This window comes from Gouania willdenowi, chromosome 21 (genome assembly GCF_900634775.1).
Source record: "Gouania willdenowi chromosome 21, fGouWil2.1, whole genome shotgun sequence".
In the NCBI taxonomy this organism is placed as follows: Eukaryota; Metazoa; Chordata; class Actinopteri; order Blenniiformes; family Gobiesocidae; genus Gouania; species Gouania willdenowi.
Genome location: NC_041064.1, coordinates 22,595,184 through 22,620,188, shown reverse-complemented (window position 1 = coordinate 22,620,188; position 25,005 = coordinate 22,595,184). Strand labels below are relative to the sequence as shown.

General features: G+C 38.7%; 1 protein-coding gene across 1 annotated transcript in view; it reads right to left on the bottom strand.

Moving 5' to 3' along the window:
• nck2a (NCK adaptor protein 2a) overlaps positions 1-23,186 on the bottom strand; it is a 67,569-nt gene extending 44,383 nt beyond the window's left edge. Inside the window, exon 1 of the mRNA XM_028436729.1 lies at positions 22,944-23,186. The gene's annotated coding sequence lies outside the window, so the exon portion shown is untranslated. The remainder of the gene's footprint in view (positions 1-22,943) is intronic.
• Positions 23,187-25,005: the final 1,819 nt, after the last annotated feature.

Sequence of the window (25,005 nt, the reverse complement as noted above, 5' to 3'; positions counted from 1 at the left end):
AAATGTATAACAGATGTATGACTTCTACAGTCACTCGCTCCCACGCATCTTTCCTCCACTCGGACTGCATCCTCCATACAAGGCATGTTGCATCCCTCCTGTGCGTTGTGAGTGCATCACTTTTCTCCACAACTTCTGAAGCCCGTTTTTGGACGTTCAGTTCACAGTGAAGTGCAGGGGCTTGCATATAGACAGCATGGGGATGTTGGTATTTTGTTTTCAAAAATTATTTATTGCCTCCATAAGTGAAAAACTGTTGTTTAAAAATGCCATTTCTGCATCGACTCCAAAGAGAGCAAAATTCAATTCTCTAGTATGGAGGTTACATTTTGGTGAAAGTTGCCAATTTGTAGCACATACGGTTGATTTGTTTTTAATTTTTTAATATTCTTAAGGGCTTGTTATAACGCCACCTATAGGGCGATTGGCCTGTTTTTGCAGGTAACTTAGTTTGGCATGGGAATGGACCTGTGTGAAAAATGTGGTGATTGTTAGCGCATTAAGTATGACTTCATCGGGAGAAAAAAGACCACGCAGGATAACAATAGGTTCCAGGCAGCAAAACCTAATTAGTGAGTAATTGTGTGTTTTCCTATGCTATTGTCTTTGGCCTTGCACCCTGGAAGAAGGGCTCAATTGTCCTGAATTTAAATAAGCAGGGCAGATAGTTAAAAATGTAGATAGAAATTCAGCAATCAGTGATACAAAACACTTTGAGAGCACATTCTCTACAACACATTTACCAGCTGTTGGGAAAGTTGTGCACTCCCTCACAGCAATAGCAAAGGTTTATTTGGATTTAGACGACATTGACCTCTGATGACATTTAGCCAGCAGGAAATAGTTGTGGGAACGAACACAGGAAATGGCTACTAAGAGAAGATGAGGGGCAAAGGTTGTGGCTGTAGAGCAATAAATTGTTTACATTCGGTGGTGCATTCCATGCAGTAATATTACCCTGCCATTGTTTATGTCTATTGTACTATTCCAAAAAACACATTTATCATCTTACATCTATGCACTTTTCCAGACATAGGTGGAGCACTCATCATTTTATTTTCCACAACCACAGAATGGATCATGTGACTTCTGCCTCTCTGACATAAAGTTAATATCAATCATTCCTCACAAAACAGTGAAGCCTCACACTCTGAACATGCACTGCCAAGGTCATGTTCAAACAAGTGCAGATCAGCCCAGCTAAAACAGCAGATAGGGCAAATAAATGCCCCATGGCAAGTATGTAGGTGGGAACACGCCCAGGTTACTCTATGAACCAAATACAGTGTGTTTAATGTTTGAATCAGAACCCAGTATGTACTGTATGTCACGATTACAGATTTTCATGATACAATTATTGTCAGAAATATAGTCACAACTAGGGTTGGGAACTAGGAATGTGCAATAGTTTGATCGTTTATGATTTATCGTCAAAAACATTCTCACTGGTAAGAATTTGTCATCCCACGATATAAACGATAAATTCCCATGTTGGAAATTAGGGCCACGGGCATGCCCCAAAAAAAACGTGTTCCACGGGCCAATACTGCCCCTGTTTGTTGTCAACTTATTATTCTCTGGAGCGGAACGCTCTACCGCCACCGCCCCCTTCACACACACCGCCGTCTGTGTGTGTGACGTGCTCGTCTCAGCTACCTGAAGCTGCCGTGCTGCGATACATCATGGACCGCTACATGGATAAAACCAGACAACCATCCAACAAAGTGAACCAATCCAAGTTCCTCCGTCATGTCCACCCAAAGTTCCACAAACACAGGGACAGAGATGAACCTGTAGCCACGATTATCAACTGGAAACTCAACTAAAGCTAACTATGCTAAGCTAACCCACCGACACAGAGCTAATGCTAACCACTCCATTAAAGGAACATACCAAGTAAAAAGAACACGTCTTACTGTCATAAAGCCACAGACACCGACTTGTTTATGGTCAAATTTAACACTTTACTATGGAAGGAAAAAATCAAATGTGTCACATGTGTGAAATAAATGTTAGCATAAATAATAGTGTCACTATTAATTCGTCCGAATTTGTGAAACGCAATATTTTTTAAATAGATTTCACGTGTGCACAAGACAAAGTTGGTCCCATTAGACTAATGTAACTATTAGGGATGTAACGATTAATCGTAAGGCAGTTAAAAATCGATTCATAGGTATCATGTTCACATTGATACTGTGAAAATTGAATCGCAGTACTTTTTTTAAACAGCAGAAGGCGCTATCCAGAAGTGTTGGCGGCGGGCGGAATCTGCTACAACTTTCTTTCTGGCCGCCTTCTACTCTTAAACATGTTCATAAATGATTCCTTACCCCTTTAGCACCGAAAGATTATCTGTAATATTACGTGAATATCTGTAAAAGTCACATTTTTCTATTAGCTCTGCTGCTAGTGCATAGCATCTCTTCTTAACTGCTAGATTAGCTGCATGCCAACCAACCACTGGGTTACCAGCGCCCTCTGCTGGTCCAAACAAATATCTGACCTAAATACAGTGCAATGACGGCTTTTTTTTTTTAAAAGTCCAATTGTTAAGGCACAAAATACATTTTCAGTTGCACTTTTAAAAAGTATTATGTAGTTTTGCATTGTTTACTATAGAACCAGAATTTAAATTAATAGGCTTCTTCTTCATTTGTATTATTCCTTTATTTATTTCATTCAATATTTATTTTTAGTCAAATTGCATTGTTTTGAATAGTTTATCAATGGATTCTTTTGACAATGAAAAATAAAAGGAAAACAGTACAGTATTTTCTAGTTTTTTTCCCAAAAAAATAATGGAATATTTTTCAGTCATCATTTGTCTACAGTCCCATTTTGTAAAATAAATCGTGAGAGAATCTTATCGTGAACCCAGTATCGTGAATCGAATCGTATCGGGAGTTGAGTGAATCATTACATCCCTAGTAACTATTGAGATTATAACACCTAAATATACTGAATGATTAAATCATCAGCTTGATCTGATTTAATTTTAGAAAATCAGATAAATATTTATCAATCATAACTTAATGTAACTCATTAACAGATAAATGAAACAAGATTCAGCAACAGTAAAAACACTAATGGAGATATTTGTGTTTTTCATGTGCTTTTTTTTTTTAGAAAATATTTTTTTTTCAAATGAGGAAATAAATTAATTACATACAATAACACTAATAGAGTGACCCACATGCATAAATATATTCCATAAAATATCAGCTCATGAACTAGCAGCTATTATAGCCTTTTTAAATGTGTCTAATGTTGATGTATTCACATTTATTTGTATTTGTAAAGAACCTGTTTACACTAAGTTGTGATTTTTTTTATTATTATTTTTTATTTATATTTTTAATTTATCGTGATTTTTATCGTTATTGTGATAAATACCAGAAATTATCGGGATAATTTTTTTTGTCAATATCGCCCATCCCTCCTGATACAAAGCTCACGATAACGATTGTCTCACAATACTGTGATTATCAATGTATTGGTCAGAAATCAATCTACGATAATCTATGACGTAATAAGAAAAAAAAGAAATTAAATAAAAAAATGCAATTTTTATTTTATATCTCTGAAAAACAATAAATAGGGTCTTTCTTACCAGTGACACCATTATAATGCAATATTCCAGTACACAATATATTGGTTCCTTCAGCAAACAGTGACAACATTTCTGTGAAGACCGACCTGCACATTTTGGTGAAAAAGCAGAAAAGGTTTTAAAAAAACAACAAACAAAAAAAATGTATATCGAGAATCAATCATGGGAAAAAATATCACGATATATCGCCGTATCGTCACACTCCGAGTCAGAATTATATTTGTTGTGCGACAGTCGGCTGTTAAGCTGCCGTAGCTCCAGGCTTCACCTGAAGTTGCAGGTGAATAAGAAAAGATGTATTAAAAATATATGTTAAATAAAAATATGAGTGATTGTATGCAAATATTTTGTGTTTTTATCACCAATATTAATCTTCAAGGGGAATGTCATCGCAAACTAAATATTTAAGCTAATAAAATATCAATAATTTGTTTGTCTAATCTTACAGATATAAATATGCATCTATTATTAAGGTCTTTTAAAATGTTTTTATTATTACATTGCAACATATAAATTAGTAATGAAGAAAAAAGCTTTTAATGGGTTTTGCTCAATACAAATGGGAATAAGCAAAAGGAGGTAATGAGAAATGTTAACTGACTGAGGGCCTTTACAAGAATACATGACTTTAGCTTATACAGGCCATTGCACAGCAACAATGAACTGTTTGATGACTTAAAAGGAATCAACTACACAAATCTAAAGCACATTGAATTGCCTTGTGTATGAAATGCACAATAAAAATACATTTACCTTGCCTTTCTTGAATAGTTAGACAATGTTTTTTGAATTTTTTTCTTTTTGTAATAATCGGTATTAGTCCTTTTTTTCACCGATAGTTGATAAAATAAAATGCACTCCTTTGACTTTTTACAGCCGCCTCTGCCTAAAGTAGTTACTCTTAATTTAAGGTTTTTTTTTAATTTTTTTTTAATCATAGATCAGTATACAAAAAACAAACAGTATACTGTATTCAGTCTAATCCCAAGTGTGTTTACTAATAATCAATATCAGTATTGGCCCTAAAAACATATCGGTCAAACTTTAGTGTCAATTACCACCTGTCTGTGTAATGTGATATATTCAGACTTAAAAACAGGCACTGCAAGTAGTTCCAGGTTTGATACATTTGATTGTGCATGCTACATCAATGTATTTGAATTTCCTCTTCCCGATATTTAGCACACCACAGCTGTTGCACCCACACTGCATATTCAATAAAGGCATTTTCAAAAAATAAAGACTGATAAAAACTATCAGCAACTCCGCTCTAAAACAGATAGAAATGAACTAATTTAAAAATAAAGAGTCAAAACAAAAAAGGAACTAAAACTAATGGAAAAATCCAGAATTATTACAATGTATAAATGTCTATCAGCACATTTCATAACATTTGTGCACATTTTAACAAGTACAGACCTTAGATCTGCCCGTGTGTGTATATAACAAAGAGAGAAAATACATATGGATCAGAGTATCCTAGCATGTTGTTCAATATAGTCAACTACGGCCTTGTCTACACGTAGCTGGGTACTTTTACAAACGTATATCAACCCTCCTCTGTTTTAAAAAAAGTTACGTCCGCACATTCAGACAAAACCGCATAAATGTGCTATCCACAGGTGAATGGACGTCTGTTATTGGCAGCTTTATGTATTAGGGTCCCAAGTGCACCGTTATAGCTTTGCACACCTGCCTAACAACGTTTGAGACCCGGTCCATGTAGGAGGCCTGTCTGGTGTGAGCCCGGCCCGTCAATACAGCAGGCCACAGGAGAGGGTAGATAGCGCAGACAGCACGCAGCACTGCGTACGAGCAGCACGGCCGGAAACCCACCCCCAAACCATACCGGCCCCACGGAGCATGGCGGCACCCCCCACTCTCCAGGCACAGCGGAGCACCAGCCACATTCCCCAGCAGTCCAGGCGGCAACCCCCACCGCATGTTGGCCCCGAGTGGCCCGGCCCGCCGTAACAGCAGCGACCGCACAGCAGAGAAACCCTCGCCCAAACCAGGACCAGCACGACCCCATGATTCAACACCGTCCACAGGGAGGTGGCCCCACCGGCCCCGATGAGAGAGGAAACTTAAAACTCCGGTTATCAACGTCCACACTCAAACACAAAACCAGAGTTTTCCCAAATCTTCACTTCGGACGGAGTTTCCACGTTTTTAATGACCTTATCCTGCCTTTTGTGTGGATGACAGGCCAAGCTGTAGAAAAATATATTAGTTTTAGCAGATACCCAGCTACGTGTAGATAGGATCGAAATCATCTCCCAGGCATGCAGCTGCACATACAGTATAAGGACATACAGTATTTACATCCTATTCATCAAATATGATACCACATCACAAAGTGTCTTGCAAGAACCACGCAATGAGCTGTTGTATCTGAGCCATCAATCTGCTCTCCAACAGATTTTCCAAGCTCTAAATTATCACCCACGACAATCTGAACTGTTGGTCCAGATGGTTGAGACAGACACTTGTGCTTGTTGTTGAACAGTCTTTACAAAAGCACCAATGCAGCCCGTTCTACAATCAAATCAAGCCACTAGAAGACTTTTAATGACGTTTAATATGAAATATGGAAAGGAAAAATGAGTGGCAATTAATTATGTGATAGGATTATTCAAATGTTTAAAGAATTGCAGTTTGTAAAATTACGTTAAATGCTATTTTTCAGGTTAGATGTGTGGTGAACAGAAAAGTTAGTGTAATTATAGTGATCCGATTTAAAGTGTGCATACACATTTGATTATTCAAATCTTTAGTTAGTAGGCTTTACATGATCAGGATTTTTGGACCGATCATCCATTTGTGAATTTAAAAAAACGATCACCGATCCGGTCAAATGAATTCAGGTTGTTTTTTTTTTTGTATCGACCAAATTCCTTTGGTACTACCTGTTACAGACTCACGGAAAATCAATCAAACGATACCATGTTTTGGGACCTGAACGCAGCCTTGTGACTGTGAGGGAGTGGAAGAGTTGCAGAATTTCCATGCAGGACTTGAACATAACATTTGTTGTCACAGTGTGTGTGTGTGTGTGTGTGTGGGTAACCCTTTAACTGAGAATGAATGCGCTGGTCACTCGACCAGTGTGCAGAGTGAGGGAGCATGTGAGATCGAAGCATATCGATTATAAGCAGTATACCGTTTTTGAGTGATTGGCAAAATAAACGTTGCAGCTGTTTAATTAAACTGTCATACTCAATGACTCCCGTGAAGCAACTACAAGAGAGTTGGAAAAGAAGCTGCGGAGGCCGACCACACTGGAACGACGTGAAGCCTCCATCAGCGTTAGCAAAGCAAACACATATTTCCTCACTGTGGCATCGCAAAACCCGCTGTTGCTTTTAGTACGTATTCACAGGTGCACAGCGGAGGAGGAGCGCACACACACAAGCCCTTCTGTGTCCACCATTGCCCTGAAACTGACATAATTGTCCGGAATGAAAGTGAAAGTAAATGGGATCGCATCGTTCCGCTCTAGGACTCTCCCTTTTTTTTTTTTTTTCTTTATCTGCATATGCTGTCGAAGGTCAAGCGATACTTTTGAAATCTGTGCATGCACATGGCTCAGGAGTTGTTTTACATTCTTTTTTAAACATAATTTATTAATTTAACAGAGGCCTGCTTTCGATTCACCTCCTTGGCTTTCATTTGTGTAACTTTCTCGTGCTAACACCCATTTACCACCAATCGCTTCAGCTTGATGTAAATGTGTTCTAATGAGAGAGAAGAGTCAACCACCAGCTTTTTTTTCTTTCTACTGCTCAGCTTGTTTCAGGAGTGTAAAGGTTTGGAATCCTTGAATCTTTAAATCAATAAAACCAACGGATGGTATCAACTGAAGAAGTAGTTATTTCCCTGTAGTCTTTTTCTAGTGCTGCAACAATACCAACTTCTACATCTGGCAGACCGTACTACCTTCTATTGCTGTGTGGTCCACCTTTAGTGCTTGTTTGGTCTGCTTTACTACTCTGACACCACTTTGAAATCATTGCAATCCTCGTATACTCTGCAGAGCAGCAGGTTTAGAGAGCTGAAATCTCGGAATCAGATCAGAAATCTTTAAACCTGTATGAATATTTTTCACTGTAAAATGGCTGATCTAATGGTTAAGATGTGTTCACACCAAACACGACTGAAGCAACTGCAGTCACTTCAATCGCCTGTAATGAGTCGCTTAAACATAGTGGCGCTTTTTGGTCACTATCACTATCACTTCTTCTCTCCAGTGACGTGATGACCAGGGTACAGTGTGTGTGTGTGTGTGTGTGTGTGTGTGTGTGTGTGTGCGCGTGCGTGCGTGCGTGCGTGCGTGTGGGGTAGAGCAAGATCTAGAAATCAGACTCCATAGTGACATCACAGTGGTTAGGGTAACTGCAGCCATCAGCCAAGCCGCCATGGGGGAGCGCATCAAATGTTTACAGCTGATACTAGAGCAGGGGTGGGCAACTCCAGTCCTCAAGGGACGGATTCCTGAGACTTTTAGATGTCTCCCTGCTCCAACACACCTGGTTGAAACCAATGTATTGTCATCAAGCTCTGCAGCAGCATGATAACGAGCCATTCATTTGATTCAGGTGTGTACTAGAGGATGGATACCCGACCGAAGCTCGACGGCACCGGACAGGTCGGGTTCGGACAGAACTGGTGGTCGGTTGCAGCTTAAACTGTATAACAGTGAGAGCAGTGATCCGCGAGGCAAGGTGAATGGAGCAGAGGACAATTTTAAATGAATACACCGCTGAAACATTATTTTTTCTGCGCAATAACATGGACTATCCTTATCTTTGATACATGGATTATGTAAATAGTTCCTATGGGTCTCTTTCCTGCACTGCGTCCCTGTTTATGTTTGACGTTTTCTGATCTGATGTTGACATTAACAGTTGTTTGTTAATAAAATTGGTGCTTACAACTAAAACATAAATATTTAATTTCTTTGAGAAAAAAAAAAATTAGGTTGTCACTGTTGGGTCGGACTCAGACAAAAAAAAATGCGGCCCGATCCGCACTCCAACTGTGACATGGTTATTTATTTACTCGACGTTCATGTGACTGTTTACTGCAAGACCTGTGCACATGCCTCTGCGTACATCTGTGGAACCAAACCGTAGTTTAGTCCACTGTGATTGTCTCCTTTCATTCTCCAAGCCAACTTCTTCTCATTCTTCTTCATTTCCGGTTAATTTCCAAGCCATCGAGAACGCGCACCTTTGACGTCACATCCGCAGAACTGCGTGGGAAATTCACGCCCAGAACAGCAGTTGTTACTGATGTAATGTGTTTGTTGATGATTTCACTGATGTTTTTAAATGATCTTATTGATTTTAAGCTGATGAATGTTTTATCATGTAAAGCACATTGAGTTTCCTTGTGTATGAAACGCGCTATACAAATAAATATGCCTTGCCTTGCAGTACAAAATGTATCACCCAATCTTTTCAAAGCAAAAGGGAGAAATATGTGTGGGCTCATTGTCTTTGGTTTGGAGCGCTTCATCACCCATTAACATTAAAAGACTTCAAATTAATGTTTCTTTTTTTCTCAATTTTTTTTTATAATTCAATTTCAAAGCTTAATTTTGCACTGTAAACTGTGCACATATTGTTTGTTTAAAAGTAATGCAATAAAAACAGATTTTCCCTATTATGACAAATGACAGATTACAAACATGATTACAATATTGATAAAAAAAAAATAGTCAGGGTTTATCATTTTACCATAATTGGGCAGCGCTGGTTAATCCTGAAAAAGAATTTGGGGAAATTTTGAAATGAAAAATCAGAGACTCGAGATAATCGTCTTAAAAGCTATCAGAATAATGAACATGATACTTAGGTAGTGAATGTTCTGGAGCTCTATGGTTTACGCGACCAGGCATGAGTTCAAATTGTGCAATCAAAGTAAACACCAACAAATTACATGAATGGTTCCATTTTCAGTCTAAGGATAGTTTGTCATTCATCAACGGTGCAAAAACAATGATAATCAATGCATCAGAAAGTCTGGTGGGTTAAAGCCATATTTCTTACAACCAGCATAAAGCTTCTCTACAGTATTTTCTTCTCATGTTCATTGTGTACCCAACTTCAAAAGTTGAGTTCTATTCATTTTAGAGGCTTTTTTTATGAGAGCTTAACTCCAACCATACAATCCCTCCCACAACAACAATTTCATGCAAAAGCTCCTACTTTCCCCTCTTCATGTGGTGCAGGGCTTTCCTCAATCACAGGGATTTCCCAGTAAGCCTGTGAAAAATTACCAACAACCCCAGACATAACTGACTGCACACTTTAATATAAATGTACTCTCAATAGAAGGCTTGTCCTTACTAAGAAAAAGCTCAAATATAATGCTAATGATCAGCTGTACTGGATTTAAAACATGATTCATGAAATATAAAACACCCTGCGTAGGGTCACCAAATAGTTTTATAGGACAACACTTAATAATCATTGCATCCCCATTCAGACACAGTAATTGATAATGCATACATACATTTCCAGAAATCATTTATTTGAATGGCAAATTAGACCTGCCATTCTCAACTGGTGGGTCGAGACCCAAAAGTGGGTCACGGAGCTGTACTCGGTGGGTCGCGGACAGCTGGTCAAAAAGAAATAAATACTTAATGTCTCTCATGTTGAACTTTAGACAGGCATCCTGTGAAATGCATGTAGCACAGGAAAATAGATAGATTTGTTAAAATATTTTTTTTTTTTTAAAAAAAAGGTTATATAGATGTGTTTTCAACAGCTATTTTTGAAAAATTAAATTTGGTTGGTTGAATTCTAAAAAAAAAGTGAGTCGCGATTTAATGACCGAGGCAAAATGTGAATTGCAGAGTGAGACCAGTTGAGAACCCCTGAATTAGATGAGCTACTGTAGAATGATATTTTAACAAATTGTTAGATATTTCATTTTGTAATTAAATGCAATAAACTGTATATATATATATATATATATATATAATTTAGAACAGCCCTTTTTGCCTGCTTTATATGTTACAAGCATGAATGCAGCAACTTTGGCACTTTAATACCATGCAGTTCAAACTGAACAGCTTATAGATATATCCTCTGCTTGTTTAATAAAAGGTACATTTGCCTCCTGTGTCTAAATGCAATTGCTATTTTGATAAAAACAGCAATTCATCAGAGGCCATGATAAGAAACTTAGAAATGCAGTGAAAAACGCATCTAGATGCATTGATTGAGAATCGAAATAATGTCTCTAATGGGGCAAAAAAACTGCCACAAATATTCAATATTACTCTTATATGAATGATATATATCTCGAAATTTTTTCTCAAAATTCCATGATACAATACACAACTTAATGATTTTAATTCAAATGAAGTTTCACCAGAAAGACAAATCTAGGTTAAATTTGTTGATGCAAAATTCCACACAGACACATTTATTAACAAACTGTTGCACAATATGGGCCACTTTAGTCTTTTTCTCCTATAAGGGACAGCATGTGTGAGTGAGTTCTGTACTGTTGCTTGTTTAGATGAAGGTCTGGGTTAGAACACAGTCAGTAATCCTTCTAAATGTCCTTTTCATGCTGTTCTGACAAGTAGTGAAATCAGCGACTCCTAAAACAAGTATTTTAAAACAAAATAAGCTACAGAAAATATATATATCAATACAGGCGATATTGTAATTTTCTATATCGCTAAAATAGAAAACTCGATATATCTTGAATCTCGATATATTGCCCAGCCCTAGGGGAAGCCAATTGAATAGCTTACTAATGGGGGGAAATACACAACCAATGAAGAACATCTGATCTTCACTTCCAAAGCCCCAGACCAGGTTGGATTTTAATCTCTAGGTTAAAGTTTAAAGACAATTCCACGATGCAATTCAATATAAAAATTACCATATTTTGTATCACTATATAAAATTGAATGTACATTTGTAATTATTCTCCTTCTAAGATATTCTGCTCCTATAGTGTGACATATGTTAATCTAAAAGCATCTACAGAATTAGTACATAATAACGGCTGGTTGTGCTAAGTGAGGGAAGCTAGAAACACACTGCTCTATTAAGTGGAACAGATATTGTAGTTCTTTATCTTTTACTTGGCCAACATTAGAGTTTACGTTGCAGAACACATTGGTAGAAAAACATAAAACAGAAAAAAATTAAAGGTTTTCCTACAGTAGAATACTAGGATTTATTTTTTAAAAGGAGAAACAGATGTCATCCACTGCTCCATCACATAAATTAGGTAAACTTCTGACCTGCTAAAACGATTGTAAATCTCTTCTTTTTACTGCCATGTTGCTCCTTGTGCAATTGTCCAAAGATATTAGAGATTGTTGATAACTCTCAGATATATTGTTGCTCTGTGGGAAACTTCTTTTAATTCTGTGAAACTAGTACAGTGCCCATCGGAAGTATGCATTTATGTGGGAGAATAAGGGGTATATTTGCGGGTGCAAAATGTGGGTGCAATATTCCTGGTTTAATTCTATGGGACATGTGCATGACTTTATCACTTTTATATTTTTTTGTTTGGTGTATTTTTCTCTAACATATGTTTTTTTGAAGTCATTATGTGTATTTGTCTATCTTTCTATTGTATTTTTGTACATAAATCTTGAAATGTATGTTTTTTGGAGTCATTATGTGTATTTGTCTATCTTTCTATTGTCTTTTTGTACATAAATGTTGAAATGTATGTTTTTTGGAGTCATGTGTATTTATGTATCTTTCTGTTGTGTTTGTGCATTTTTTGTATAAATGTGTTTTTTTTTTTTATCATTTTTATATTTTTTGTAATATATGTTTTTTTTAAGTCATTTTGTGTATTTTTGTGTCTTTCTGTTGTGTTTTTGTATAATTACAGTTTTTTGTTGCCTAGTGTTTTTTGTATTTTTGTGTAGTTTTGTGCATTTCTGTTGTCATTTTGTGTATTTTTTTGTAGAAATACGTAGTTTTGTGTATTTTGAGTCAATTTCATTTTTTGTTGTATGGTGTATTTTTCTGTAATGCATGTTTTTAGGAGTCATTTTTATCTTACAGTTGTCTTTTTGTGCATTTTTTGTATAATTGTTTTTGGTTGTCATTATAGAGTGATTCTGTGTCATTTTGCATACTTTTTGTATAAATATTGTTTAGTTTTTTGTTTTAGTTTACTCAATTAGTATATTTTATTATAAATAAATATATATCTTGTGTGTGTGTTCCCGTGAAATGTTTGAGACGCTGATAATCAAACTCCATAGTGATTGTAGCGCCAATCAGAAAAACAACAAAATTGCGCAAAACAAAACGTAAAGCTCCAAACTACATGAGTGAGTAAGTAAATTAAAGTATTATCTACAATTCGGCTGTCTTCTTTTTAAAAACAAAACAAATTTTTTACCTTTGAACCGAGTGGCCAGAGCTTAACTTCCATGCACGGCACCACAGAGAATCTGCAGTTTTCCAGATGGAGTATTGAACGGGTTGACTTCAATACCGACTCTAGTGAAACAGCACGTTAGTGAGCAATTACACGGACAGTTATATGTTTTAAACAATGGGAAACTTGTCTGCAAAAGACTCACCAGTGGCTGACGGTTTCAAATGATCTATTCAGAGAGCTCGCAAACTATCTTCTTCTCTATCGCTTGTGTGTTTACAGTCCGTGTCTACTTGGCTGTGTGCGCAGCGATTGGCTCTGGCCGCAAACGTGACTCTTGCTCGGGTGAGGAGCTGTGCAGTGAAATAGATATAGATGGTGCGCTAGCGCCCCCTCACCCTCTGAGGTTAAAAGATGAATAGGTTTTACTTGCCGTGCCGTCCAGAAGTGAAATAAAATTAAAATAAACATTTGGAAATTACCAAATTACTCCAAAATAACAGATACACACACTTGGGGTATTTAAAAGCCGTTGACTAAGTTTCAGGTCGAACTCGCACCGCGTCGAGGAGATATTTGCCGCACACACACACACACACACAGATCTTTCTGTCTTTTAGAAATAGATACAAATAAGCAAAGCCTCAGTTCGTGCATTGGTGCAGCCAAAGGGGAAAATGTCCATATAATTAAATTAATTAGAGCATGAAAAGCCTGTCAAAGCTTCTGCTGAGAGAAAAAGGAAGTGCCTGTGCTGTCCTCTGTCCACTACTTTAATCGCCAACTGGCCACAATGACACAGTCTGACAAACTCTAAACATATATTCAGAGGTCAAGTGGAGTCCATGATTTAATCCGTCCCTCCAGGATCTTGCGATCGCAAAATCAAGCAAACTCCGCAAAATCAGTGCGGCAATGAAATTTTTCCAAAAACCCGCAATTTTCCCAACTTTGCTGAGAAAAAAACATAAATATGCAGCTGCTTATCGTTATTTTTGGCATTTTAGCGCTTGTAGTTGCTACGGAAGTAGCTGAGGATGTTGGCTTTGCGCCATAGACATGTATACGTAGACGCCGCATTGACTGCTGCCGCCCACTAGAGCGGTGCGTCTACGTATGTCTATGCTTTGCACTGTTTACAAGGAACCTACGAAGAAGAAAATGCCTACGTCACATCCTGTTTTCAACCAGTGCCGGGAGAAAGCATTCAATGGAGTCTTGTGTGATAGAAATGCATTTGTTTACAAAAATATTGGCTAAGGACCGTGCAAAACAGTACCCAACGTTGCTTCATAAGAATGGAGGTAAACTTTTTTTGTTCAAAATGCAATGTTTTCAGCAAGCAAAAGCGGAAGTTGTCTATGGACAAGCATTTCTGCAAACCACCTTAAGAGAATGCAAGCCAGTCCACAATCCCATGTGGGAGAACAAACAGGAAGCACACAATATCATTACATACAGTATGTTCATTAATGCTTTGTATTTATTTATTTTTTCTTGTTATACCTAAAGAAATATGTCTTCATGACAGGTTCATGTTATACAGGTTAAGATTCCTTAAGTTCAATATTGTTTACCGACTTGCACTTCTGATGATCATTTTGATCAAAAACTGTTGCACCTTTTGCATTCAGGGTATGCTCAGTGTAAAAGCTAAAAAAAAAAAAGTGTTTGCATGTTTTGCAAAATTGTGTTGGTATTTGCTTTCCAACAATAAAGCATATTTGTTCTAGAACATGTCTGGTCAATATGTATTTATAATTGGTAGAAACAATTAACTTAATTGTGAATAAAGTCTGTTTTAGGGCTAAAAAAAAAAATCACAAATTTTTACCGCAACTTTTGGAAAAATGGCCTGCGAAATCAGGTATTTCAGCCCACGAAATCCTGGAGGGACTGTTTAATGGCTGATTCAGCATTAACAAAGCGTCCTAAATAGGACTGAACGATTAATTGCATTTGCGATATTATCACGATAAAACACGATTTTCTAATTGCAAAGGTTGCAATATACATATATATATTTTTTTCTTGTCCTGTCTTGTACTGTCCTGTCGGAATTGAACGAAAATACAAAACAACATCTGTGGTAACTGCTTTATACATGTATAGAGATGTCCATGGTGGGCTGCGTGGTTAATTGATTGATGCATTGTGGGATGTGAAGACCAGTAAACAGATGTGAAGAAGTGTTTTGACGTCTTTCTTAGCCTGATTTTCTATTTTTTGTCGCCGGACAAGGAGGACAGCGATATGCTTGACTCCATTTTTGTTCTGGTTTGTTCCCAGTAGTCCTTGTGATATTAGAATAAAGTAAAAACACTGTCTCCACATCCCAGGATGCAAGGCACAAGTGCAAACAAATGGAGTGTTTATGGTGGAGATGAAAACAATCTTTCAAGTGGAAATTTCAACCTTTTTTCCTTTCTTTTTTGGATTAAATGATGTTCAATTTATTGATCTATGAGGCATACAGTAGGATTCTGTCAAATAAAAAAATATTTGGGGTAGAAAATCAACATTTCTCCAAAGATCTAATTAATTTAGTTAATTTTAATCATGTCTGCATGCCGTCACAGTAGAAAATGCTTCCAGAGTGAAAAATAAGCCAATAAGACAAAGGCCACAGCCACCCACAGATCATTTCCAAATCAAATTGTGCTCTCTAGGGCGAGGTATCTGCACAGTACATCACAACGTGCCAAACATGGTCCAAGTATTCACCAGTGATAAATCTCAAAACAAGCTTGTTATTTGAACCACCTCGTGGCAGTAATATTATTTGCACGTGTCAAATAAATTGGAGCATTATAATTCTTTACCCTAATTTTTCCAATAACAAACCACTTGCCCTGCAGGTATTACAGAACAATTGTTAGTTACACTATGGATCAGTGAAAAAAAAAAACAAGCACAACACACATGATTAATTTCCTCCTTGACTTCGAGCACTCCTCACCTTCTCTGAAGTAAGAACTGAGCTCAGCAGTGAAACAAGGAAGGCCATTAACAATTCAGCTGATTGCCATTAATTTGACACCTTAAAAGATGCAAATGATTATTCAGCATTGAGCAAATTGAAGACATATAATCTCACAGCAGACAGAAGAATATACGGTACACATGGCAACAGTAGAATTCTGGGAAAACTTAGCATTAGCATTAAAAGAGTATGGTATATCTTCCATGTGTCTGGGGCCTCATTTAAAAAGCGTGTATAGGTACGATCACTTCAGCTGGCGTACGACTTATAAACGAGGGCGCACGTTCGTCCCATGCCTGTTTCCGTTTTTTTTTTTTTTTTTTTTTTTTTTCTTCACCTTGTCTGCACATGCTGTTGAAGGTTAACACTACAAGAAGTGCAATCTTTTAACAGCAATGCATATTTTATTATTGCAATTAAATAAATGAATTTATTTCATTGCATAATTGTGACCATCACCAGCCCTCCCTAGGGAAGGGTAAATACTTTATTAAAGGGAGGATGTAAAAAAGAGAGGGCAGTGTTACACCAGGGTGAAGGGGGTGGGGGGGGGGAGTTAACAGGGAGGAGGGATACAAGATAGGAAAACGAATGGGTGGGGAATAGTCAATAGGTTTCAAGTGATGTGATGTGAAATTGTGGTTGTGTATATTGTGCTTATTGTTGTGTTATCAAGCCAGTCTGGTGACCAGTGTGCGGCTTAGGAATAATGGTGGTGGCTGTGAGCAGAGGAGGAAGTGAGTGGAAGTTACATAAAACAGGTATTTGGGAACAACGTGTCTATGGTTGAGCCCAGTATGAGTGTTATCCCACAGCCCGAGGCCAGTGCGTCCATGACAAATGTGATTCCAAGAGCCGCTACTGCAAAACCCATGAGCCGCCCCCGGGCCCGAAGAAGCAGTCGGGCCAGCAGAAAGAGCGAGAGATCTAGGGGCCCCCGGCGACCACCCCACGGCCAAGCAGTCCCCCGAACGCCCCCAAGGTCCCAAGCCGAGAGGCTGCCATTGCCCCCCCCATACACACCCGAAAAGCCCCCAAGGAGCCAAGGACCCAGCGCACCACGCCACCGACTCCAACCCCCAACCCCCAGGCCCCCCATTTTTAAATCACAATCAACTCGAAAGTTGTTGCACGTAAGAAAACACCTTAATCCGCCTATACGGTGCATATAAAAGGTCCGGTGAACGCCCTTAAAGGTGCAGTCTGCAACTCTTATAAAAGAGACTTTTTGTCACATTTGCTAGAACTGTCACTATGTAAGGACAGCTTTACATGAAACTAGGAGTTTGTGTGGAAAAAAAACAGACTGCAGCCTTTGGCAGATTGCCAGAATGCACCGCAATGAGCAAAAAGAACCAATCAGAGCCAGGATTGTGTTTGATGGACTGTCTGACAGCTGTTGCTCACAGGCCGCGCCCCTTTCCCAGAGCGCCGTCCTTTTTACAGTGTATGGTCTGGAAGAGTAGAAGATGGCTGCCGCTTGATTGACATTATGTTTGATTGGTAATTGTTACACTAGAACTCTGTGGTGCATGTGTTCATGTGTGCGTAGCAACCTCAATGTGGCTGCTGTAAGTAACACTGTGTTGTTGCTGCTGCTGCTGCTGAGGTGTGTGCACATAGAGAGAGCTGCAGTAATATGCTTTTTAACAGAGCATGTTATATTACTGTGATGTTGCTGTCGGACAAACGTTAGCTTGTTAGCTCCTCTGAGGAAGGGACTTTGGAAAGTTTGGAGGCAGGGCAAGAGAGCAGCAGGGAGGGAGGGGGAGACAGCGATCTGAGAGTCGTGGACTGCACCTTTGATGAATATTCATTAATATGAATTTCACAGTGGACCGAGGAGGAAAAAACGAGCAAATAAAACAAATGTCACTCAATGCAGGTGGCGGTATTAATTGTTGAGGTGGACACACGCAAGATAGCGTCATTTGGCGACACAGTGAACATCACGAATGCCAGAAAGGCAGATTGCGTTGTGTTGCCTCGACTGTAGCTGAGGTGAAAAACAAATGGTCAGACATAGAAGTGGAGGGAAAAATGTGTGTCACTCTCCATAGGAAGAACGTCTGTTCAACAGGGCACACCAGCAATCAGCCTCACAGACCAAAAGCTGGACGATCATTGGGGAACCCCTTTATGTTAAAACGGAGGCTGAGGGGACACAAATGCACTATAGGTGCCAGAAGCATGGGATTAAATTGTATTTCCTTGTTTGAAATAATAAAGATGAACAGGTAGTAAAACACTTTTGGTATACGTAATTCACAATATTTAATTCTAGAGTTGGGAACCTCTGGGTACCTCACGATATGCGATACAAAAAAATACAATTTGTATTTGATATCTCTGAAAAACAAATTGAAAAAGTGTCCTATGAACAGTGACACTATTTTAGTGAAACATTTCTGTAAATAAGTGTCAACATACCAATGTAAACGAATAAGTATCTCCAATAGTGCTTTCTGTAAACAAAAAATAGGGTCTTTCTTACCAGTGACACCATTATAGTGCAATATTCCAGTAAACAATATATTGGTTCCTTCAACAAACAGTGACAACATTTCTGTGAAGACCAACCTGCACATTTTAGTGAAAAAGCAGAAAAATTCAATAAAAAAAATCAATACTTAGTGCGAGCACATCGATCGTGCGGAAAAAATATCGTGATATATCGTCGTATCGACATATCGTCACACACTCCTATTTATTTCAAGTAAAGCCATATTTTTCATCAGTCCCACAGTGTTTACAAATGCATCAATTTCACAGAGCTGTCTTTAATTTCATTCTTCTCCTGTTGGGGTCAGAGTTTCCTGTTTCTCATGATTTCAGTCCTACTTTTATGTATTTGTTAATGTTTTTATGGACTCATGTCTGCTAATAAAGACGATGATGATGAATAATTAACTTTTATTCTGAATTAATGGGAAATTAAAGCTCCCATGTAAACGTTGCCAATGAGTTGTTCCAGGAAGACCCAAACGTAAACAGAACAGGAGAGTGCACAGACGTCCTTGCTGTGAGCATGGTGCTACCGGGAAAGTAAATGTAAACCAAAAATATCAACAGGTTTCATCGTTATTGCATGAAATTTACCCAAAGCATTTTAATCAAATAGTGCGAGAGCCTCAATTCTGGAGAAACAAATCTTATCAACTTATCTTTAAAGCTGGACAATGCAAAGTCAAGGTTTGAAATTCAGAATGAAATAAAAATTATTTTTTTAACCACCACCCCCCAAACAAAAAAAAACTGTCAAACACAAAGATGCTTGAAAAGAGGACACACACACACACACACACACACACACATACTACGCTGATTAATAAGCACACAAATCCTCTTTCCCTCCCAGGTCACAGGGTCATAGAAAGGGGGTCCATTGTCATAAGTGTGTATGCTGATGGTTAAAATGTCCTTCATTCCCCAGATTACAGATGCTTACAAAGACAATGGGCTGACCTTTATCTTGCCACAAACATGATGCTGGGCGATATAGCTGTGTCCATCTGTGCCAGCTCTTATTAAATCCTTTTCCTCTTAGAGAGAGCTTAGCTTGTTCCGGGTGATGCAGACATTGTGCATCACACAACGTGCCCAATCTAAAAAGTAGCTCACATATGCCTCTGCGTGTCCTCTCCTGCTGTGCTTTCTGTTTCCCCGAGCGCCTGCTGAAAGATAGATTTGTGTTTGGGATTCTGGTAAAGGAATGGAAAATATGCTTCAGGAGGATTGTTGGTTTGACTGCACAAGTAAACGTGGAGTCTGAGACCATTTCTGGGTTGCATTCAAAGTTTTGCGATACCAAATATGGAAGACAACTACACAACCACTTTAAAGCTCCTTTCCTTAAAACACACTCACTTTACGATTCTTGCAAAATCATGGACGAAATTCCTTATAGAAAGGAAACAAATGACATTTTACCATCTATGTTAGTCAGCATGATAAAAAGAATAAGTGGGATATCATTACAAAAAGTTCCTCTTTACTCAACTGAAAAGAGCTTACTTCAATATTAGAGGTCGACCGATATGAGATTTGCAAAGGCCGATGCTGATACCAATTTTTTTTTTTTAATTCAGCAGATGCTTTTTTTTTTTTAAAGCACATTGATTATGAAAGACAATTGAAACACTCATATGATATAAATGTAGATATTAGAAATTAAATTAAATACACCAATAAATCTCTCAACAATTTTTGAACTTTAAATATAATCGTACACAACCACGTAAAACAAAAAGTACAGGACGGGTAAGTAGCAGTAAAGCACAAAAACAATATACAATGTGCAAGTAGTCGGCTTAAAGTAAATACCTGTTTTAGGTAGAACCACACACTCCTTCCCTCTGTTCACAGCCACTACCATTATTATACCTAAGCTTCACACTTGTCACCATATACACAACTACAACAACACTTCTCACTCTCACTTTAAAATAATCAACTCTTCCCCACCTTTTCCATTTCCTACCTTGAGTCTCTCCTCCCTGTTCCCTTCCCCCTCACTTAGGTGTAACACTGCCCTCTCTTTTTATATCCTCCTTATAATAAAGTGTTTCTTACCCTTCCTTAGGGAGGGCTGGTGATGGTCACAAATAAATAAATAAATAATTTTTTTTTTTTTTTATTTATTTTTTTTGGCCGATGGCCAGTCTTGAAAAAAGTCCATATATCGTCCGATATATCAGCCGGCCGATATGTCGGTCAACCTCTAATCAATATATCTATAATTAACCTGTGTTTCATAGAAATATCACAAATGGAATTTGAGTTCCTCTGTTGAATAACCAAACCCCAACTATTGTATTTCCTTATTCTGTTACTAAATCATTTCATTATTCTATGGTGCAGATGTTGTCAGTCCTCTAAGCAGAGAAAAGGTGTTTAATAAAGATCTGGAGTTAAAGTGGAGGCTCGGACATAATTTACGTATATAAATAAATAAATAAAATCGGTGTAAGTATCGCTTAACACAAAACAGTTAACATTTTAATCTGTACACTTTTTACAAAATAAATAAGTAGCTAACTGCATGCTACTCATTCTATAACACAGAGTCAGAATTTAGCCTAATTTATTCTCAACTACAAATATTGACAAATGCTTTATTTGTGTTTTCATTTTAATCTTATTTCTGTACATTTCCGTGAAGAACTCCAACCATCTTTGTCAAAGGATTAAATAACGTCTCTGTTTTTGGTAGCTCAATGACACAAAGGTTTTTGGATTACAGTTGCATTCGTAGAATGTTTGTCCTGTGGATATGAATCTGACATGATAAATAACTAACCAAATTACATCACAAAGTCCCAGCCATTAGGTGTCGATTAAAAATCTGCCATGCAAACCGCCACTCGAAATAGAAGATATAGAAGAAAAATACATGTCATTTGATGCATTACTGCTACCACTGGCGGCAAATCTTTCATCGACACATAATGCCTGAGACTTCATGACGTAAGTTTGACAGTAATTTATGGTGTCAGATTTGCGTCCATGAATGAAACTAACTTGGGTGAATGATTTTTACGTGCGCACACAAAACTTTTGACCTTATACTTCAGCGACTTGATTTCCTTTGATAAATGGTGTAAAATGAACCTTAATGCCAACAGTTTTAACGAAGGTGTGTGTCCGACTGAGGTGATGTAATTCGTCCAGGCAGGTTCTGTAAAATGTTAAACATTACTAACCCAGTGCTTTAGTTTGGTCATGCCATTACAATAATGTCACACATTGCAACACTCGGTTTACACCCTTTACGTCACATATAAATGGAGGATACAAGCCTAGGAGTCCATTGGTTCAGTTGCTTTCACATACCTGTCATTCCTAAGTGAACTTTGTCCTAAACTGTCTTAACATGGAGCTTTAATCGAGGTGTGTCCACAGGACAAAGGTGTGCCTCCAAGCTGAAGTTGGAACAAAAAGCAATTTGGAAAAAAAAAATCTATTTAAATTGTTACAGAGGAACAAAAAAACCATTATTGTGACCGTTCCAGCGATATTGAATTTATCTTATTTTTGAATAGTATGTTAAGTTGAGGTTTCGTTTGTTCAGACAAGGTTTTTCAGGATTTTTTTTTTATTATTTCTAAACATACTATTAAAAAAGATGACAAAATGAATCTCGCTTGAACTATTAAATGGAAGTCAAGTGAAACTTCAAAGGAATCATCAAAGGCGATCAGTTTAAAAAAAAATAAATAAATAAATCCTGAAAAACCTTGTCTGAATAAACGAAACCTCAACTTTACTTAACACATTATTGTGACAGGTTTTGATAAAAATGTTGGTCTAAAAAGCTATCCAACATCCAAAGAAAGCCAAATAATCATAGATCCTGTGGTACACGTTGCAGTTACTATGACGAGCCACTAGACACATGACAAGCTGAGCGTGTGGTACCAGTCACTGTTGTTTTAGCAATTTAAGCTGATCGTGAGAGCCAGCATGGTGATCTGAAATCAATAAAGTGACTAACAAAAAAAGGGGAAAATAACTGATTTGACTTGTATGTACACTGTATGTGACGAAAATGCAGTGGAAACCTGCTCATACACAATAGATAAAGCAAAATAGAGATGTTTGAGGACCTGCCAGTGGTTATAGGCCTTGCAAAAGTAACAACTCAAGGAAAGAAGAACATTAAAAAGGATGATCCACTTCAAACGTTAGTTTTGGACACTCAGGTGAAATGGGACAAAAAAAAAGAAGCGCAGGATTTACACGCATTTCTTCCAAAGTGAAGCGATCCAGGCGCAATGTCTGGTTAAAGTGGACAAAGACGCAGCGTCAGACGAACAAAGCTTTTGTTTTCACACACAACTCTGTGCACTCATCACAATGACACTGTAACTGTGCGAGTAAGAGGGGAAAAGGTTAGTTTCAGGAGTGTAGAAGTGCAAAGAGTCTACTCTGAGCGCACACACTTCGTTGGCTTTCTTTCAGGCTTACCTTAGTGTTGACTCCAGTGAGAACAGGCGAACAGCGACACGATGAACACGCCGCCGCACAAATACACACAAAAAAAAACCCCTGTGCGCCAAACTAGGAGTAACTATCCGCTCCAGAAAGACGCAACAAAAATCACATTAATATCCACATAACAGCAGGTTTCACTGTTTCAGTCACAATAAAGACAGACGGAGCGCGTGCACGGCTCGACCTGTGCTCGCTTGTTTTCCTGTCGCAGGCTGACTGCCTCCACCTCGAGGAGTGTCAGGCTGCCCGCCATGTAACTCTCACTGCTGTTCCTGCTTTTCACAATAAAAGCAAGAAGGTATGGCTTTGGGATTTTTACACAACTGTCAGAGGAGTTTTAAATGTAACTAAAATACGACAAATAGGACCTGTTGTATTCTTGGAATGAACATCCTATCCAAAATGGATTTGATAAATGTTGCACTTTATTACACAACTACCACCATACAATCAATTGTACACTCGCCCTGAACACCCATTTTGGTACACAAAGTTTAATCCAAGAGATGATTTTTGCAACAATAAAATCGGGCATTCAGTTTGTTCTGTTTCATCGTCCCAGTGAAGTTGCAAAGAAAAATCATCTTTATTTTGAAAAAAGAACTACTCGTATCCGTTACAGAATCCATGTATCTTCATCACCGGTGTCAGTGGTGACGTCACCAACGCCGGGACTCGTGCCGGACGGTGTAGGGATGTGGAGTGGCTGGTTGAACAGCTTCTTGATGAATCATGGAAGATTATAAACTTCACTTTACTACATCTTTGAAAGTCATTTCTTTGGTTGATTCGGGTTCAATCAGATTAGTTTGATGTTACATGCTTGTTTAAAAATATTTTATTTAAAATCTATTTATTTGGAATAAGGCTAAATTGGTCATTTTCACCCCTCCATGAAGCGCCACCTTAACATGGTGGAGGAGTTTGAGTACCCGAACAATCATGGGAGCTATGTTGTCGGTAAGTATGTAAGTAACATTTATTTATATAGCACCTTTCACAGACAATGGTCACAAAGTGCTCTACATATTCACTCATTCACACACCAATGGGACAGAGCTGCTATGCAAGGCGCTAGTCAACCACATAGAGCAACTTGGGGTTCAGTGTCTTGCCCAAGGACACTTCGACACATAGACCGGTATAGACTGGGATCGAACCCCCAACCTCTCAATCACAGGACGACCCCTCTACCACCTGAAGGTCCAACCAAGAGCGATTCAAAAGCCACGCTTGAAGAAGAATAAACAGAGGAAGTTCACGTAGCCTGGATTGGTGCAACCGGTGCCCCACCCTGGAGCCAGGCCTGGGATTGGGGCTTGAGAGCATGCGACTGGTGGCCGGGGCTCTCAGCTTCAACTCCCAACTCCGAGAAAACTTCAACCATGTCTCGGGGGAGGCAGGGGACATTGAGTCCGAGTGGGCCATGTTCTGTGCCTCTGTTGTTGAGGCAGCTGACCGGTGCTGTGGCCGCAAGGTAGTCGGTGCCTATTCTGATGGCAAAACACCGGAACCCGTTGGTGGACATCGGGGGTGAGGGATGCTGTCAAGCTGAAGAAGGAGTACTATCGGGCCTTTTTGGTCTGTGGGACTGCGGAGGCAGCAGACATTTACCGAAGGACCAAGCGGAGTGCAGCCACGGCGGTCGCCGAGGCAAAAACCTGGACATGGGAGGAGTTTGGTGAGGCCATGGAGAAGGACTTCCGAACGGCTTCAAAGAGGTTCTGGACCACCATCCGGCATCTCAGGAGGGAGAAGCAGTGCACCATCAACACTGTGTATGGTGCGCTTCTGACCTCAACACAAGACGTTGTGGATCGGTGGAAAGAATACTTTGAAGACCTCCTCAATTCACCGACATGCCTTCCGATAAGGAAGCAAAGCCTGGGGACCTGGGACTGGACAGTCTTATCTCTGGGGCTGAGGTTGCCGAGGTGGTTAAAAAGCTCCTCGGTGGCAGGGCCCCGGGGGTGGATGAGATCTGCCCAGAGTTCCTCAAGGCCTTGGATGTTGTGGGACTGTCATGGTTGACAGG